Genomic DNA, 20,747 nt, shown 5'->3' with positions numbered 1-20,747 from the left:
CTAGAGAGATCATTTTCCACTAAATAAGCAGAAAAAGGTTTTAAAGATGTCCCTACAAAAAACAGGTGGAGCATATAATTTTGCAATGGGTTTTTACTTAACCTTGAAACATCAGATAATGATACTATTAAAACTATTCCAGAATACTGAAAACACAAAAACTTGTACATTCTTTTCCTGAGGTGAGCGAGTATAACATTGATACTAAAATATGAAAACAAATCGCACAAAATTTTACAGATGAATGTCACTTATAAACATAGATTCAAGTATCTTTTAAAAAGAGTCCAACTGCCATTAAAAATACAATGTGGAGAAATTGGAACACTTGTGCACTGTTGCTGGGAATGTAAAATGATGTAGCTCCTGTGGGAAATAGTATGGCAGTTCCTTAAAAAGTTAAAAATAGAGTTATCATCAAACCCAACAATTCCACTTCTGGGTATATACCACAAATCACTGAAAGCATGATCTCAAAGAGATTATTTGTGCACCCCTATTCACAGCAGCATTATCCACAATAGCTAAAATACGGAGACAACCCAAGAGTTTAATGACTGATGAGTGGATAAACAAAATGTGTCATAGACATTCAATGGGAAGTAATTCACCCTTAAAAATGAAGGAAATTTGGGGGCACCTGGGTGGCTCAGTTGGTTGAATATCCGACTTCAGCTCAGGTCATGTCTCACAGTTCATGAGTTCAAGTCCTTCATCGGTCTCTGTGCTGACAGCTCGGAGCCTGGAGCCTGCTTCAGATTATGTGTCTTCCTTTCTCTCTGCCCCTCCCCTGCTTGCACTCTGTCTCTCTCTCTCTATCTCAAAAATGAATAAACACTAAAATTTTTTTTTAAAAAAATGAAGGAAATTCTGCAACATGCTACAACATGGATGAACCTTGAGGACGTTATGCTGAGTGAAATAAGTTAGTCACAAAAAGACAAATACTATATGACTCCACTTTTAGGATGTACTTAAAGTAGTTAAAATCATAAAGACAAAAATTATAATGGTGGTTACCAAGGACTGGGGGAAGGAGAGAATGGGAAGTTATTGTTTAATAAGTATAGAATTTCGGTTTTCAAAAAGCTAATGGGGATGGAAGATGGTGATGATTGCAAAACAATGTGAATGAATTTATTATCACTAAACTGTATGTACACTTATAAATGGTTAAGATGGTAAATTTAATGTTACATGTATCTTATCACAATAAATATGTGTGTGTGTGTGTGTGTGTGTTTGCGTGTGTGTAATGCCCAAGCTTTATTTTAGTGAGTGTCACCTTTGTGGTTTGGGGTTTTGTTGGCCTAACTTAGGTCCAAGCATGCTTATATAAACCCTAGACTGCCTCTGAATTCAGTGTGATAAAAGTAAAACATCCAACAAAGAAATTATTGGAGAATATTCAGATAAGACTCATTCAAGCATTTTATATATTTAATTATAAAACTAAGTTTACGGGCACCTGGGTGGCTCAGTCGGTTGAGAGCCCGACTTCAGCTCAGGTCACCATCTCACGGTTAGTCGGTTCCAGCCCCGCATTGGGCTCTGTGCTGACAGCTCGGAGTCTGGAGCCTGCTTCAGATTCTGTGTCTCCCTCTCTCTCTGCCCCTCCCCTGCTCATGCTCTGTCTCTCTCTCTCTCTCTGTCTCTCAAAAATAAATAAACATTAAAAAATAATTAAAAAATAAAATAAACTAAGTTTAAATGATGGGAATAAAGGAGTAAAGGATTCAGGTTGAATTAACCAGACAGATATAAAAGAAGTGATGCGGATTATGCTTTGGATATGAAGTAGTTCAATATTAGAAAGTCCTTTAATACAATTCATCATACTGATAGGCATGAGAAAACCATAATCTCCTCTCCATAGATGCCAAAAAGGCACACCACAATATTGAATCCTCAATCATGATAAGATAGAAATTGACGGATACTTTTTAAATATGATAAAACATATACTGGCCCAAAAGTCTGCAGTTTACTTAATGCTATATATTGGAGAAATTCCCATTAGATTCAGAAACAAGGAAAAGACACCATTATTTTGGCTACTATTTAACACTGTCTTAAAGGTACTAAGGAATTGAAGAAGTTAAGGTAATTAAATAAGAGAAAGTGCACAGTGAAAAAGAATGTACTAAAACTATATCTACTTAAAGATGATGTGTTTATATATCTGAATAACTCAAAAGAATAAATGGAAAAATACTACAAATAATAAGGTAATTTAGTATATTAGAAAGATACAGAATGAATATACAAAACCAATAACCTTCAGAAAGAAAAGAAAACAAAATGAATACAGCAATTCTCATTAATTCATAGTAGTCATGTTACATAAAACCACGGTAAACACTGAATTAATGAACATTGGGCTGCTAGGGGAAATACAGAGCGAAGTTCCCGCAAACCTCCATTTTTGTCAACATAAAGCCATATGCCTTATATAGGTTTGTTTGCCAATGTCCTTGTAAAACATACCAGTCTCATAAGCATTAAAAACCTCCTCTTCCACCTCGCTCTTTTCCTTGTAACACTTAGCAGGTATTTTAAAAATTCTTCTGTAGCTTCCTGATCTACATACACAACCTGCCTTGTTTACCTGCAAATTGACCATTTCCCACACCATATAACCTTCTGAAACAGAGCCAGCAGGCACTGCTGAGAAGGGTTTAACATTTTTTCTTCACCCTGGGTAACTTGACTGTGCAGCCCTTCAGCTTTCAGCTAAATGCTGTCCCCTATGGTTTTTTGTTTGTTTGTTTTTTGTTTTTTTAAAAGAGAAGTCACCAAAAAAAGTACAAAAATGTGGAAAGCATGACACTAAATAGACCATAAAAAAGACATTTATTTACAGTATGAGAGCTGAAAAAAGAAGGTAGAACATCACTTTTTTTTTTTTTATCTCAGCTGGGAATGTCCATAGAGCTACTCAATTTTTCACCACTCTGTGAATGTCCATGAATGACCATGAAATTGCTGGATTGATTTTGGGATTACAAATAAAAGTTTGTAGGTGTATTTGCAAATATGGAATCAGCAAATAATGAGGATCACCTATAATAGAACCACAATAAGATGGCAGGTATAATCCCAAATATACTAGTTTTATACTAAATGTAAATAAACTAAATATTCATATTGAAGACTAAAGTTATCCAACCAGATTAAAAAAATGTCGAACCATTACCAGTGACATAGTCTGTACATAAAGACATAAGAAGTTAAAATAAAAAGACTATAAAAGTTGTAACATGCAAATGCTCACACAAGAAAGCTTGTGTTGATATATTAATAGCAGGAAGTAGACTCTAAAGAAACTAGCATTATTAGAGATAAAGAGGAGCATTAAGTATGATAAAGTAATTAATCCATTGGGGATATATAGTGGTTCATATATAGCTTAAAAAATAGATGAGGTCTAAAATGACAGAATTAAAAGTATAGAAAAGTTCAATCATAGTGAAAGACATAAGCAACTTGGCCAATAGTTGGCAGAGCAATAGTTGAAAAATCAATAAAATCTGATAAACTCAATCAACAAAATAATTTTAATGTTTATGGACCAACGTACCCAGTAACAACAGATGAATATTCTTTCTAAGTGCATATAGAGTATTTATCAAGATTAACTTTACACTGATCAAAAGTCTTCAACAAATTTCAAAGATTCTAACCACAGTAGAGTTAAGGTAGAAATCAAAAACAAAAGATATCTTTTTAAAAATGTTTTAAATGTTTTTATTTATTTTGGGGACAGAGAGAGAGAGGGAGAGAGAGAGAGAGAAAGAGAGAGAGAGAGAGAATGAGCAGGGGAGGGGCAGAGAGAGAGAGGGAGACACAGAATCCAAAGCAGGCTCCAGGCTCTGAGCTGTCAGCAAAAAGCCTGACACGGGGCTGGAACTCACGGACTGTGAGACTATGACCTGAGCTGAAGTCAGACCCTTAACCGACTGAGTCACCCAGGCGCCCCAAAAACAAAACATATCTTAAAAATTTTTTGAAACTAGGTAATCACTTCTAAATAACCCGTAAGTTAAAGGGGAGCTCATAAAGGAAATTTAAAAATACTTTGAACCCTATGGTAATGAAGATACAATAAATACAAACTGGAGAGAGAACTAAAGCAGTGTTTAAAGTTAAAATATAGCTTTAGGGGCACCTGGATGGCTCAGTCAGTTAAGCATCTGACTGGCTCAGGTCATGATCTCAAGGTTCATGAGTTTGAGCCCCATGTCAGGATCTGTGCTGACAGTTCAGAGCCTGGAGCCTGCTTCGGATTCTGTGTCTCCCTCTCTCACTGCTCCTCCCCTGCTCGCGTTTCTGCCTCTCTCTCTCTCTCAAAAATAAATAAACATTTAAAAAAATTTTTAATAAAGTTAAAACATAGCTTTAAATGGGTTTGTTAGGAAAGAACAAGTTTGAAATCACTAGCTTAAACTTTTACCTCAAAAAGCTGGAAAAAATTCAGAAATCCCAGAAAGTAAAAGAAAGGAGAATTTAAAAGATGGGAGAAAATAAATAAATAAAATTGTCAATAAAAAATAACAAAACCAGGGGCTCCTGGGCATCCAGCTTCAGCTCAGGTGATGATCTTGCAGTTCGAAACCAGCATGAGTTTGAGCCCTATGTCGGGCTCTGTGCTGACAGCTCAGAGCCTGGAGCCTGCTTCAAGTTCTGTTTCTCCCTCTCTCTGCTCTTCCCTCACTCACGCTCTGTCTCTCTCTTTCTTTCAAAAATAAATAAACATTAAAAAAAATTTAAAAAGCCAAAAAGTGGTTATTTGACTAGATTACTAAAATTAATAAATGCCTAGCAAGACTAAGCAAGAAAAAAAAAAGGAGAAAAATTACCTATAATAAAAGGGGACCTCGGTAAAAAGATGTTATAGACAATAAAAGGGTAATAAGAATATATTATGTAAAATTATATGCCTGATAATTTTGACAACCACATGAAATGGACAATGTCTTCTAAAAATGTTACTAAAATAGACACAAATAATTGGAAAATCTTAATAGTTCTCTATTTTGGAAATTGGATCTATTATTTAAAAAAACTTTTCCATAAAAGAGATCCAGGACCAGATGGCTTAACAAGTGAGTTCTTCTAAACATTTAAGGAAGAAAATATACCAATATTATATAAACTCATCAAAATAAGGAAAAAATAAGTAATATTTCCCTGCTCATTTTATGAGACAAGGACAACCTTGACACAAAAATATGACAAAGATTCTGTAGCAAAGGAAAACAACAGACCAATCTGGTTCATGAACATAGGTGAAAAATCCTGTACAAAACATCAGTGATCAAATCTAGCAATATGTAAAAGGAATATTACAGTACAGAGAAACAAGGTATATTCTAGGAATTCCAGAGTGGTTTATTATTTGCAAAACAAACAGAAAAAATCACTGTACTTCACAACATTAACAAAAATAAATACAAAAAAATCACATGCTAGTCTCAATAAATGTAGCAAATACATCTGATAAAATTCAAAACACATTGGGGTGCCTGGGTGGCTCAGTCAGTTAGCGACTGACTTCAGCCCAGGTCATGATCTCGCAGTTTGTGGGTTCAAGCCCCATGTCGGGCTCTGTGCTGACAGCTCAGAGCCTGGAGTCTGCTTTGGATTCTGTGTCTCCCTTGTTCTCTGCCCCTCCTCCACTCACACTCTGTTTCTCTCTCAAAAATAAACATTAGAATTTTTTTTTAATTTTTTTTTCAACGTTTTTATTTATTTTTGGGACAGAGAGAGACAGGGCATGAACGGGAGAGGGGCAGAGAGAGAGGGAGACACAGAATCGGAAACAGGCTCCAGGCTCCGAGCCATCAGCCCAGAGCCTGACGCGGGGCTCGAACTCACGGACCGCGAGATCGTGACCTGGCTGAAGTCGGACGCTTAACCGACTGCGCCACCCAGGCGCTCCTAGAATTTTTTTTAATTCAAAACACATTAACAATTTTTTTAAACTCTCAGAAGGAAATAAGGTTTAAGACAGTAAGAAACTGTACGGAAAACAAAACAAAAAAACATAGTAATATTAAATCAAAATCACCATTTTAAGAAAAGAAACAACAAAATAGAAAACCACTAACTACTCTAAGCAAGAAATAAAAGGAAACAATATTTAAAATAAAATGAATTGGGAAATAATCCACTGAAACAGATAAAATTAAAACAACTATGAGATTATTGAAAATGCTGAACAAATATATTTGAAAATATAGGAGAGGTAGATAAAATTTTAAAGAAAATATAATTTTAAACATTGACACTAGTAGAGATTTAAAAAGCTTAAATAAATCATTTTCCATAAAAGAAATGAAGAAAAGTATCAAAGAACCACCTTGTAAAAAGGCACCAAGTCCAGATGGTTTCACATGGAATTTCTATCAAACTTTCAAAGAGTGGGTAACCACAATGTTTCAAAAATTATGGGGAATTATGAGTCTGGGGGAATAAAGGAAAAGAATGTCCTTTTTTTTTTTTTATCTACATAGGAGGCGTAACATTGATATCTAAAGTTGTTAAAGATAGAAAATAAATAAAAATTATGGACTAATTTCACTTTGAATATTGATTTAAAGACCCTAAAAATATATCAGTAAGTAGAATTCAAAAGCATATTAGAAATATTAATACACTGTGACCAAAGTTGACTTATCCCAAAATTGTCAAGAGTGGCTAAATATTAGGAAATCTATTCATGTAATACAGCATATTAAGATATCTAAAAACAAAGAAAATTATCATGATCTTAACACACCCTGCATAGGCTTTGAAAAAAAAAATTAGCACCCATTCCTTAAATAAAAATTCAATAAAATGGAATTAATGCATTATACATTTATATCAAATGTGTAAAACCAGCAGGCTAAACGGTGGCAAAGACATAGCACAGCTAGAATTGTCACACGTTTCTGGCAGTAATATAAAATGGGGCAACCACTTAGGAAAACTGGCAATTCGTTATAAAGTTAAACATGCATTTACCTTATACATATTAATGAAAAAGAACAGATTATTATAAACAACCTAAATACCTATATATCTCTCCATAGGATAATGATAGAATGAATCAAGTTACATTGACAAAATGGAGAACTACATAGCCATCAGGAAAAAAAAATGTATGTGTACGAATGAATATAATTTGAACAAGTATGTTCTTAGTGACTTTTTTAATAGTAAAAAAACTAGAAACAACCCAAATGTCCATCAACAGGAGAATGAACAGAAAAACTGGTGTTTTCATGCAATGGAATTTTACACAGCAATAAATAGGACAAGTTACTGAATACACACAGCAACACAGGTAAGTCTTACAAATAACATGTTGCACAACAGAAGCCAGATACATAATAGAACATACTACATGGTTCTATTTATATGACGTTTAAGAAGAGAACAAAGCAAGCAATGGCGGTAGATGAGCTTAGTGGTTGCCTCTGGAGGAGATGGTGTGGGATTTGAATAGAATGGGCACAAGACTGCTTTCTGGAGTGATGAACATGTCCTATTTCTTGAATGAGATGAGGGTTACGTGGGTGTATACATTTATCAAAAATCAGCAAAATGCACGTTTAAGATCTGTGCATTTCACTGTATATAAATTTTGCCTGAATGAATTTAAACATGCAAAATGTATGCAAATAAAACAAAATAAAACTCTACGGAGATATTATTTCTAATTCAAAAGCTTGACAGTACATTCTGTTGACGGGGATGTGGGTACAGAGTCTTTCAAACATTGCAGATGAGACTGCAAAATGTTATTACCCTTATGAAGAGAAACTTGACACTCTACCAAACCACTTGCACATTTGCCCTTTGACTCAACAGCCGTGGTTCTAGAAATTTACCCAAAGATACACACTCAAAAACTTTAAAGCTACATGTAAATGAGATTATTCCTTGTGAATATTGATTGTTCATTGTAAAAAATCAGAAACAAGGGCCCCTTAGGTGGCTCAGTCAGTTGAGCGACCGGTTCTTGATTTTGGCTCGGGTCATGATCCCGGGGTCATGGGATCGAGCCCCACTTCGGGCTCCACACTGAGCATGGAGCCTGCTTAAGATCCTCTCTCTCTCTCTCTCTCTCTCTCTTTCTGTGCCTCTCCCCTGCTTGTGCTCTCTCTTTCTCTCTCAAATAAATAAATTAATTAATTAAATAAAAACCAGAAACAATCTGAGTACCATCTGTAGGATACTGGGTGAATGGATTAAGATACAGCCATGCAATAGAGAACTATATAGCCATTTTAAAAAAGAAAGAATCTTAGTTCATAAAGCTAGGTTTGTTTTTAGTAGTGTTGTTAGTACAATAATTCTGACACTGTTAGCAATCAGGTTTCCAATGCATGAGAAAGGAGAAACAGATATGAAATCAGAAAGGGAAGGAAGCACTATGTGGACTCGAATTGTATGTATTAGTATATATATATGTGTGCATGAATATCTGTGTATTTGTGCATAGAAACACACAAGAATTAGATATAAGTATACGTGTACATATATATTTGTTGAGAGTTTGGCTACACTACATAATATGCTAGGCCCTCCCTGGTGCACATGCCCAGATAGCAGCTGCAGAGTTACAGGTAAATGTAAATTCCTGCTCTGTGTCTTCTAAAAGCCCTCTTGATAAACATTATGCCCACTGCTCAGGGCGTTTCCCCTGGGACCAACTAAATAAGACCCCATGGTGGGGCACCTGGGTGACTCAGTCGGTTAAGTGTCTGACTCTTGATTCTGGCTCAGGTCGTGATCTCACGGTTTCACGAGTTCACGTTTCACATCAGGCTCTGCACTGGTAGCATGGAGTCTGCTTGGGAATCTCTTTCTCCCTCGCTCTCTGCCCCTCTCCCACGTGCTCTCTCTCTCTCTCTCAAAATAAATAAACACTAAAACCAAAGACCCCCTGGGGCTTACCAAAATCCTACTCTTTTGATTTGAATTGACCAATTCAGCCTTAGCCCAGCAACCCCAAAGCACTCCACCCTCAAAGGCTAATAAAGGCATGTGTCCCAGGTCCTCACGCTTTCTCTGCCTGCACTCTGCCTTGACCTCCTCCTGTGTGGCTTCTCACTTAAGGCATGCTGCATACCGTCCTCCAGGACCTGTGAGTAACTATTTGACTTTGTCTTGTGGTCTTTTCTTGAACTTTGGGTCACCATTCCACATCCCAGGGGTAACTTAACAAATGTTAATTTAACCGAGTCACAACACATACACACACACACACACACACACACACACACACACGATTTCAAATACCATTTTCTACCAAAAAATCAGGAGCTCCTTGGAGAAATGTTTGATTCTCCTAAGGAATGTAAAGTACAAGATGAGCTTATACCAGAAAATAAGGAAATGCTCAAAGGCTTGTGAAAGAGGTGGTACAAATGTGACAAAATGCTACACATTGACAAACCTAGAAAGTGAAGAGTGTATGAGTGTTTGTTGCACTATTGTTTCACCTGTTTTGTAGTTTTAATATTTTTTCTATGTAAAAGATTTTTAAAATTTTATTATCTTTGAAGATATCAACATTACTCCAAAATAAATAAATAAATAAATAAATAAAAGGAAAGAAGCAAGCATTTGTTATACTTTTTCTGCCCATTTAGTTATTTTAGAATAACGTAATAGTTGGTAAAAGTTTTTTTTTATTTATTTTTGAGAGAGAAAGAGAGAGAGAGGGAGAGAAAGAGAGAGAAAGAGAGAAAGAGGGGAGGGGCAGAGAGAGAGAGGGAGACACAGAATCCTAAGCAGGCTCCAGGCTCCGAGCTGTCAGCACAGAGCCCGACAAGGGGCTTGAACCCACAAACCGTGAGATCATGACCTGAGCCAAAGTTGGACACTCAACCAATTGAGCCACCCAGGCACCCCGGTGAAAGATTTTTTTTAATAGAATTCTTGTTAAAAAATAAAAAAGAAATTATAGAATTAGAAAAATCACCATGTTGTGTTCCAAATTCCCGATTAAATACCCATGGGGACAAAATAGTGATAATAATGAATAGTAATAATAGTAATAGTAATCCATTATTTTGTAGCCATGGCTGGTGATTCTAGGTACATTTCTACCAACTCAGCTCCTCTCGCCACTGTAACAACTCTCACTGTGTTCATCTACTCCTGCTCAATTATACCAGATGCTCTGGGAGATGGAAAGGCCCCTTGCTCAGGAGCATGCCAGGCCCCTTGTATTTTAGAGCAGTCACTGTGACCCTCGCATTTTAGCCCCTTTCTTCTTTTCAGTTTCCGTTTCTCTTATCATTCTCTTTAACTCTCCCTTTGGCCATCTTATCGCTCTGGATGTCTTCTGCTTTGGACACAGACAGCTACGTCTCCTTCACCTGGGCATTCTCCTCTCTTTTCTCCTTTCACGTGGAATGAACTATTAATCTCATAAAACAACTTTATTTTTTTCTTTAATTTTTTTTTCAACGTTTATTTATTTTTGGGACAGAGAGAGACAGAGCATGAATGGGGGAGGGGCAGAGAGAGAGGGAGACACAGAATCGGAAACAGGCTCCAGGCTCTGAGCTATCAGCCCAGAGCCCGACGTGGGGCTCGAACTCACGGACCGTGAGATCGTGACCTGGCTGAAGTCGGACGCTTAAGCGACTGCGCCACCCAGGCGCCCCCCATAAAACAACTTTAAAGATTGAAGGGAAGTGGCAATTTGGAAGAGCATTTCAGTTGAATGACACTGAAGATTTGAATTGAAATAATGAGAGTAAACAGAAAGGAAGAGGTAAGCATGGACACAAGTGACATGGCTAGAGGGTGGTAAAAGTATGCCTCCCAGAGCTCTGGTTTGGCATCTAGATGGTGTCACTCACTGAAGAGTTCATGCTGGAGGAAGAGCAGGTTTGGGGAGCTGGAGGGAGATTTGTGGGTTTCGTTTAGGACATAGGAAAACTATCCAGTTGGCTTCTATACCACCCATACCCCCGAAGAACCCACTAAAACCTGTCCCACAAAGGAAGGATGCAACAGATCGAAGTACAGTGCATTAAGAAAAGACAGTAAAATGAGGCATACAGATAACAAGTGTAGACCACTGTGATCTCTCATGTTCTGCCCAAAAGAGAGGGAGTAGAAGCAGCTACAAGGTCCCTGCATAAGGAGGACATAGCAGCAGTGTGGTTGGAAGGGCATTGGGATTGACACCATATCTGCATAATGGTTTGTATCAAATTGAGACAATTTACTAGTTGTTCTGGTGAGAAAATAAGGTGGAAGAAGAGAGCCGATTAGTAGGAACAAGCGGTGGTTTCGGGTGACTGAACTGGTGGCTTTGTTAAGATGAGATGAGTTGGGAACACAAAGGTATCTCCTCCCAGCCTACGCAGACCACACGACCAGCAGTTTGGGAAAGGTTGTCATTGAGGTGGAGTTGCACTTTCTTCTTTCCAAGGGAAGGACCTAGAGAAAAGAGGCCACGAGAGTGACAGCCTCAGTCCTCACCTGGCATGCCAGGTTACACAGGTAACAAAAATCGACTGAGGAACAACATGGCCTCAAAAACTTTCTGAAGGCAGAATAGGAGTTTAAACCATAACTTTGCTGGAAAGGAGTTCTGAAGTTTCGCTCTTTAGAAATGACATTTCCCCCAGGGCAATTACAGGTTCCTGCCAAGACAGAGAGTTCTTGCTATTTCCCCAATGTTTTTGAGTGATCCCTCTCACTTTTCCAAAAATTACCGTTTCATTTTTGATGTTTGAAATCATTTCCATCTGACATCTGGAACAAATACGTGGCATTTCTAGGAAACGAGCTTCTTTTTTCCCCCAAGAAACTTACATTTATAGTAACACATCTTCCTTGAAAATTCATGGTGCTTCAGATTCTTAACAACTGTATACCCCAGCTAGAGAAACTGAGCGTAAACAATGGTAGGTCAACATGGTAGAAGAGAGAGAAGACGGGCTTTAACATCAGGCAGAGTGGGACTTACATGCCAGCCCCATCAGTGACTAGTTGTACTGTTTTACCTCTCCAAACCCCAGTAAAGTAAGGAGAATGATCCCTACGTCATAATTTTGTTGTGCTATGGAAGTGACATAGCATATTCCAGGCTCGCAGCACTGTAGCGGGCACATAGAATCTTTTCAAAATGGAATCCTCTATTACGTAAATTATTTTATTTATTTTTTTAAATCTTTATTTATTTATTTTGAGGGAGAGTGCAAGCAGGGGAGAGGCAGAGAGAGAGGAAGAGACAGAATCCCAAGCAGGCTCCATGCTCAGCACAGAGACCAATGTTGGCCTCGATCTCACAACTGTGAGATCAGGACCTGAGCCAAAATCAAGAGACAGATGCTTGACTGACTAAGCCGCCCAGACGCCCCTACATAAATTATTGTAAAACACTTGATAAGCAGTTAATGTTATCAATGGTCTAGTAAATACACACTAGTTTTGTTATGGCTGTTGTGATGCGAACATAACACTAAATAACTGTTATAAATCTAAAAATGGACTGTTAAATAAAGTCACGAAGTTCAAGACAAGCACAGACATGTTCACGAATAAGACTAGATTAGTTCCTTACTGCTGCCGACAAATCGCCACCAAGTCAGTTGCTTAAAACAACACACATCTAATTCCTTGTCGTTTTGCAGGTCAAAACCCCAAAATGAGTTTCAATGGGCCGAAATCAACGTGTTGGCAGGGCCACCCTCTCTCCAGGGCTCCAGGAAAGAATCTGTCCTCTTGCACTTTCCAGCTTCTTGGAGGCTGCCTACATCCCTCAGCTGCTGGCCTCTTCCCCTACTTTCCCAGTGTGCCTCTCCAATCTCAGCTCCCAACCTTCTATCTCTTTGCTCTCCAACCCTAACCCTCCACCCCCTCCAAGGACACTGGCAACGACATTGGGTCTGCCTGGCTATCTCCCCGTCTCGAGATCTTTAACTTAACCACATCTGCAAAGTCCCCTTTTCCATGGACGGTAATATCTTCACAGGTTCTGGGCGTCCAGATGTGGGCACTTCTCAGGGGCCATTATTTACCCTGCCACGAAACCCAAGACTTATTACACAGATGTGGCATGTAGAAAGTATCAATTTTACGGTGAAAGGCTTGAGATTTATTCTGGGATGTAATATATGCCAGAAACAAAGAGGAAATGCTGTCATTTAAGATAAGAAACGTTGCTGTTTATTGACAGCTGATTAGAACTTGAGAAGAAATACCATTGCCAGTTTTGTATAGTGAGCTGTGGAATAGACTTAAATGAGGAGCATTTTAAATTACAAAAAACAATATTGTGGAGAGGGGAAAAAAAAGTCTTCTGAAAAATAAAGGAATTGCAACTGTGTAGCTTGGGGCGGGGGAGGGGAACAGCGTAAGTCTTAATAATTAATTGCAAGGGAGTGGAGTGTGGGCCAGAGATAATTAGCAGGAAGGTTTGCTCTTGTCTTTTCCATAGTCACAGAGAGCTGTAAAAAGAGGAAATGGGCCAAGCTGCAGTGAGAAGCTGGGTTTTTAAAAAAGGAAGTTCTTGACCATGAAGATCAGACTACCAAGGGAAGCTGTGTAATCTCCATCCTTAAAGAGCTTTAAAAATAGTATAAACAGCCATCTGCACAAGATGATTTATGCATTGACCTTCAGGAGGCGGGCCCAGATCATCTCATGAAGTCCCTTCCAAGTGTGGGATCCTATGATTTAATCAGTATGTGATTTTTCTCAGCTCCACATTTTGTGAGATAACCAGCAGATGGAAGCCACAAATCCCCCAACATCAAACCAGAATCATGGTTCCTCACACTGGTAGGGCCCGGTCAAGCTTGCCAAATTGGCATCAGTTGTAAAAATCATTGAAGGACCCACCTCAAACATTTATTTATCTCCTCGTGGGTGTCTGGACCACCCATGTCCACAAAATACAGATAATCCTTATACTGATTCATGTGCATTTAGCTTTGATTTAGCGTAAGAGAAAGTTGCATACGTTAGAAGTATTTGTCTGTTTTTGAAACCCGAGGCAGTACCTCTCAAAAATGTTATTAGAAATTTCCAGACCCTCGTCTAAGCAGAAATGAGGCCAATTGGACACTTTGCTTTGAAAAGATTCACAGCTCACTTGGGCCTGAGTGCTTCTCACTTAGATGACAGATACGGTTCTCCGTGTACGTTCATTTGTTCACTGAACAAATATTTGAGTGCTGACTGCATTCTAGATTACGTACAAAGCATTGGGATGCAACAGTGAGTCAGACTCTGCCCTTCTCTCATGCAGCTTAGAGTCAACTGGGAGAGACAAACAAACAAACAAACAAACAGGGCATTTTGATGCAAAGGGATAAAAGCTGCAATGGAGTCAGGGACAAGGTGCTAACATCGAGGAGCAACCAACCCAGTTGGAGGGGACCCAAGATGATTTCTGGAGGAAGTGATGCCTAAGGCAGGGCGTCAAGGATGAATGGACCTTGCAGGGGAAAGCAGGTGGTAGAAGGAGCATTTCATGGAGAGGGCACGGCCTGGTTGAGGGCTGCATGGTCTGGGAAGTGAGAGTCTGTGGGTGTGGATGGAGCGTGTCAGGCAGAGAAGGGTGAAAGGTGGCCGGGAGGAAGGGACCGAGGGAATGTCAGAAATGAGGCCTGAGAGATCAACAAGAGACCTCACAGGCTTGCGAAAAAATTGGGACTTGGTGTGAGGATACTGAGCAGCCATTGAAAAATCTAGATCAGGTCTGTCCTTTTAAAAGGTATGTTAGTGCGAGTTTGAATTCAAGGGAATGAAAAACACATGTGTCTCAGAAAAAGGAAGCGTGTACCGAAAATATAAGGAATCAAGGTAAGATCTGAATGTCCAAGCTGAGCGAAAGGGCAACAATATTTGCTGGGAGCCACAGTGCCAGGCCTGGGAGCATCATGGCGTCTCGTTCTTCTTTCACTGCTGCTCCTTCGTGCCTCATCCCTTCCACGTGCTCTTCCTGTTTTTCCGGTCCTGTTAGTGGTCACCAAAAGCTTCTGAACTTTAAGCGCTGGGGCTTGACAACCCAGAACAGACTGGTCTAGTTCTGTCATTCTTAGATCCAAAATGCCAATGAAAGGGACTTCCAGGCCTCGCTTCAGTCTAGGAGCTCATCTCTTGACTGAAGAGCCAGACGGGGGAGCAGAGATACAGGACAACAGGGCAGCCTTGCAGCAGCCAGTTGGATGGGGAAGAAGGGCTTCCTTCCAGAAATGGAAGGGGCTGCTTTGCAGCTTTGCCTGTGTGGCCTGGCTGCAACTTGAATTGATGGAAACCTGGAAGCAGAGCCCCTGTGGAGATGGTTGTATGTGCGGAGCTTATACCTGGGCTCAGTGAGGAGAGGTGAAGCCTCCATTCAGCCCAAGAACGACACAGGCACACTAGCCACAAGCCCAGGGCAAGCTCTGGACCTCCGTTAGGCTCTACAATCCAGAGAACAGTTTTCTGGGAATGTGTTCTTATTCAAAACTGTAACTACTGGCAAGTTCTACTCTCATATATGAATTTCCAATCAGCATGCTTTTACTCAAATTGTTCTTTTGTTTCATCGTGTTACTAAAAAAAGTATGACAGGTTGGCATGCTTGTTTATATGAATGTCTGCAACCGTAATTCCTTACATGGTAATTTGGAATCATTATATAGGCTACCATTTAGGAGATTCTCTGAAACAATAAAATCATCTTATCAGCATTAATAAAACATTCTTTAAATTTGTGAAGTGTGAGGTATAAACCTTTTCATTAATGAATAATTTACTTCTCTAGAACTCCATCCGTTGTAAATTTTGACCAGCAGATGCTACATGAAGCAGTATGTATGCAGTTACCTGTTTAACCACTAGATGGCACCATACATCTTTCCTTCTAATTTTCTCTCAAACTAGCTTCTCAGAAATGGGATTTGCTTTTTTTTGTTTTCATTGTTTTCCAAAGAGTTCATCGTATTTTTGCACTGTTTATTTAATAGTCATCAGTGTCACTACTTTTCTGTGATACTACCTTTAATCATGTACTACATTTCAATATATGCTACAACTGTGTTTCTAGGCAATTTTATTATTTTATCTGTCAATCGTTATGGCAAAACCATGCTGTTTTAATTATTTTAGTTTTACAATGCATTTTAATATCTTCTATCACCATCATTTCTCCTCACTTGTGTCTTCAATTTCAAAATCTTTCTCATCCGTTAATTTATCCGCGTGAAATTTCGGCTCATTTTATCACCTTAAAAAAATCTACTGGCAACAAAAAAACAAAAAAAGGGGTGGGGGGCGCCTGGGTGGCTCAGTCGGTTAAGCGTCCGACTTTGGCTCAGGTCATGATCGCACGTTTGTGTGTTGGAGCCCCGCATCGGGCTCTGTGCTGGCAGCTCAGAGCCTGGAGGCTGCTTCGGATTCTGCGTCTCCTCTCTCTGCCCCTCCCCCGCTCATGCTCTGTCTCTCTGTCTCAAAAATAAATAAATATTAAAAGACAAAAGATCTACTGGCACTATAATTGAAATTAGCAATAAATTTATCAGTTATTTTGGAGGAAAGTTACACCTTTGAAATATTCGTTTCCTTCAGCAGATTGAATGCTTCTGAACCAATGAATACAAGAATATACGCAAACTTCTTGGCATGTTACATGAGTGTGTGTGTGCTGGCGTACAGAATAAATGAGTATATACAGAGGGACATAGTCAAATATTCCCTATAGAAGAGAAAAGTTGGGGAGAACTTCTCATGTCCTACTGTAACGGGTGGGCTAAATAAAGTACATAATCTCAACAGAATATTACTCCACTACATATAGTGATTTCAAATGAGAAAATACTCATAATAAAAGGCCAAGTAAATATATGTAAATATATATACAATATGAGAACAATTTGGTTTAAAAAATAGATACCGAAAGCAATAGGTAATATGCTAACTCTTTCTCCCTGGGAGTAGCATTACAACAAATTTGTATTTTCTTTTTTTAATATAAAAAAAACTTAATGTTTATTCACTTTTGAGACAGAGAGAGACAGAGCATGAGTGAGGGAGGGACAGAAAGAGAGGGAGACACAGAATCTGAAGCAGGCTCCAGGTTCTGAGCTGTTAGCACAGAGCCCCATGCAGGGCTCAAACCTATGAACCATGAGATCACGACCTGAGCTGAAGTCGGATGCTTAACCGACTGAGCCACCCAGGCACACCTAATTTGTATTTTCTTAACAATTTTTAGAATTTACTAGAGCGAGCATGTATTGCTTTCATAATTAGAAAAGCAAAACAAGCTTCTATGCCTTTAAAAACAAATAAGTTTCAAGGAGATTGCAAAGATAAACCATTTTCTTATACACAGGTAGACATATACCTAGGCATTAGATTGATTTGTTGGTCAATTTTTTATAAAAATTACTTATTAAATGCATACATTTGTATTATTCAAATCAGAAAGTCTCCCGTGGTCAAAAAGTACCTTTCTGATACTTTTCCTACATGTGTTCCCTATTCCTTATGACTTATCTCACGTTGCAAGTCACAGTCATCAGAAAGTGTATTGTTGTAAGATTCTCCATTTTGACTTCTTTTGCACAATGTCTAATCTCTCAACTTTTTCCTGAGAACAAGTCTTCATCTTCCAGTAAGTAAGAAAATTCAGTGGGTCTCAAACTTTCTGGTCTCAGGGGCTTTCTTTCCTCCTACAAATTGTTGACTACCCCAAAGACCTTTGTTTATTTAGGTTATACTTATTAATATTTAACATACTTAAAATGAAAGCAGGGATTTCTGAACATTTATTTAATTCATTGAAAATAACAGAATAAGGACGGGCTGACCACAATGGATTTCTGAATTCCCCTCCCCCCAGGGACACAGAGAATGCACAGCTTCCTACAGAGAAATCGCCTCTGAAGAAAACCCAGGAACCAGCCAAGCAGCTCTCACACATCAGATGAACAAGACAATACCTACCCTGAAACAGGTAGAAATGGCCAAGATACACTCTCGCCATAAGCCCCGTGCCTGGCACAGTGCATACAATCAAAAGGGTACTCTCAACTCCTAGCTTCTCCCTGAGGAGTGAAGGGTTTGGACCCCACATTTAGTGCTACAACTTTTAAGACTCCCACTTTAGGGATGAGCCCCTAAACACTTAGCTCTGAAAGCCAATGAAGTTTTGCATCTGTGAGACTCAAGACTACAGCAAACAAAGTAATAGTTCTTAGCAGGAGTGACAAGCATTCACTGTAGCTATCTCCATAGGGCTCAGCACAGAGGGAGCAAGGAAAACTGCCCATCTCCCAGTCTTTCCCAAACGGGTCCATCTGTAAACTTTGAAAGCTGTGGATCAGTCTTCTAATTTAACATACATCTAAGGGCTGACTGTGTTCTTCTCCAGAGAATGCCCACTCTCACCACTTTTATTCAACATAGTACTGGAAGTCCTAGCCAGAGCAATTATGCAAGAAAAAGAAATAAAAGTCATCCAAATTGGATAGGAAGAAGTAAAATTGTCTCTATTTGCAGATGACTTGATATTATATATAGAAAATCCTAAAGATTCCACCAAAAAACTGTTGGAACTAGTAAAGAAATTCAGTAAAATTGCAAGATACAGAAATCAATATACAAAAATTGGTCACATTTCTGTACACTAACAACAAACTACCAGAAAGAGAAGTTAAGATAACAGTCCCATTTATAACAGCATCAAAAAGAATAGGATTCTTAGGAATAAATCTAACCAAGGAGGTAAAAGATCTATACACTGAAACTATAATATACTGATGAAAGAAACTGAAGAAAACAAAAATAAATGGAAAAATATTTTGTGCTTATAGATTGGAAGAATTGATATTGTTCAAATGTCTATCTATACTATTCAAAGCAATCTACAGATTTAATACAATACCTATAAAGTGACAATGGTATTTTTCACAGAAATTTAAAAAAAAAAAAAGCAATCCTACAATTTGTATGGGACCACAAAAGACCTTGAATGACTAAAGCAATCTTAAGAACAAAGCTGGAGGCATCTCACTTCCTGATCTCAAACTCTATTACAGAGCTATAGTAATCAAAACTGTATAATATTGACATAACAACAGATACATAGATCGATGTAACAGAATAGAGAACCCAGAAATAAACTCATGCATATACAGACAACTGGTTTTTGAAAAATGAGTTAAATGAGCCCCTGAGACCAGAATATACGATGGAGAAAGGATAGTCTCTTCAATAAAGAGTGTTGGGAAAACAACATTGTCATATACCCGGGGTGAAACTGGACACTTATCTTGTACGAATCACAAAAGTCAACTCAAAATGACTAAAAACTTGAATGTAAAACCTGAAGCAGTAAAAATTCTGGAAGAAAACTCCAAACGCTCCTTGACATTGGTCTTGGTGATGAGTTTTGGATTTGACACCACAAGCAAAGGCAACAAAAGCAAAAATAAAGTGGGACTACATGAAATTGAAAAGCTTCTGCTCAGTAGAGGAAACCATCAACAAAATGAAGAAAAAAAAACAATCTCTGGAATGGGAAAAAATATTTGCAAGCCACATATCCAATAAGGGGTTAATATCTGAAATATACTGGAAACTCATACAACTCAATAGCAAAAAATTAAAATTAAAATTAAAAAAAACCCAAAAACACAAATAACCCAGTTAAAAATTGGGCAAAGGACCGAAATAGACATTTTTCCAAGAAGACATACAAATGGCCAACAGGTACATGAAGAGGTTCTCAATATCACTAATCATCAGGGAAATGCAAATCAAAATCACAATGAGATATCACCTCATACCTCTTAGGATGGCTATTATTAAATAGACAAGAGATAAAAAATGTTGGCAAGGATGTGGAGGAAAGGGAACTCCTTTACACTGTTGATGGGAATATAAATTGCCATGGAAAACACTATGGAGGTTTAAAAGTAGAATGACCATGTGATCCACAAATCTCACTTCTGGTTATACATCGAAAGTAAATGAAACCATATCTCAAAGAGATGTCTATATCCCCATGCTCATTCAAGTTTTAGTCACAATAACCAAGTTATGGACACAATCTATATGTCCCATCAAGGGATAAATAGATCAAGAAAATATGATATATATATATATATATATATATATATATATATATATATATATACACACACAATAAAATATATTCAGCCTTAAAAAAAATGGGAATTTCTGTCATTTGTGGCATGTATGTACCTGGAGGACATTATGCTAAGTGAAATAAGCCAGACAAAGAAAGACAAATATTGCACACTATCACTTTTGTGTGTAATTAAAAAATAAAAACAAGATCAAATTCTTAGAAACAGAAAGTACAGAAGTGGTTGCCAGGGGCTGGGGGTTGGGCAAAATAGAAGTTGGGAAAAAGGTACAGAGTTTCAGCTATAAAATTAATAAGGTCTAAGGATCAAATTTATATATAACATGGTTACTATAGCTGATAACACTGGGTTGTATAATTGAAATTTGCTAGGGAAGAGAAATATTCTCTCTCACACACATATACACAAAAGTAACATATGTGGTTATGTACATGTCAAGTAACTTCATGGGGGAATCCTTTTGCAATGTATATGGATGTCAAATCACGTTGTAGACATGTTTTATCGATTATACCTCAATAAAGCTGAAAAAGATTTTGTCTGAGACTTCAGCATCATTTGAACTTCTACTGGGGAAGGATATGCTTCCAATCTCACTCAGGTTGTTGACAGAACTCAATTTCT

Source organism: Felis catus, chromosome C1 (genome assembly GCF_018350175.1).
Source record: "Felis catus isolate Fca126 chromosome C1, F.catus_Fca126_mat1.0, whole genome shotgun sequence".
In the NCBI taxonomy this organism is placed as follows: domain Eukaryota; kingdom Metazoa; phylum Chordata; class Mammalia; order Carnivora; family Felidae; genus Felis; species Felis catus.
This window is presented reverse-complemented; position numbering follows the sequence as displayed.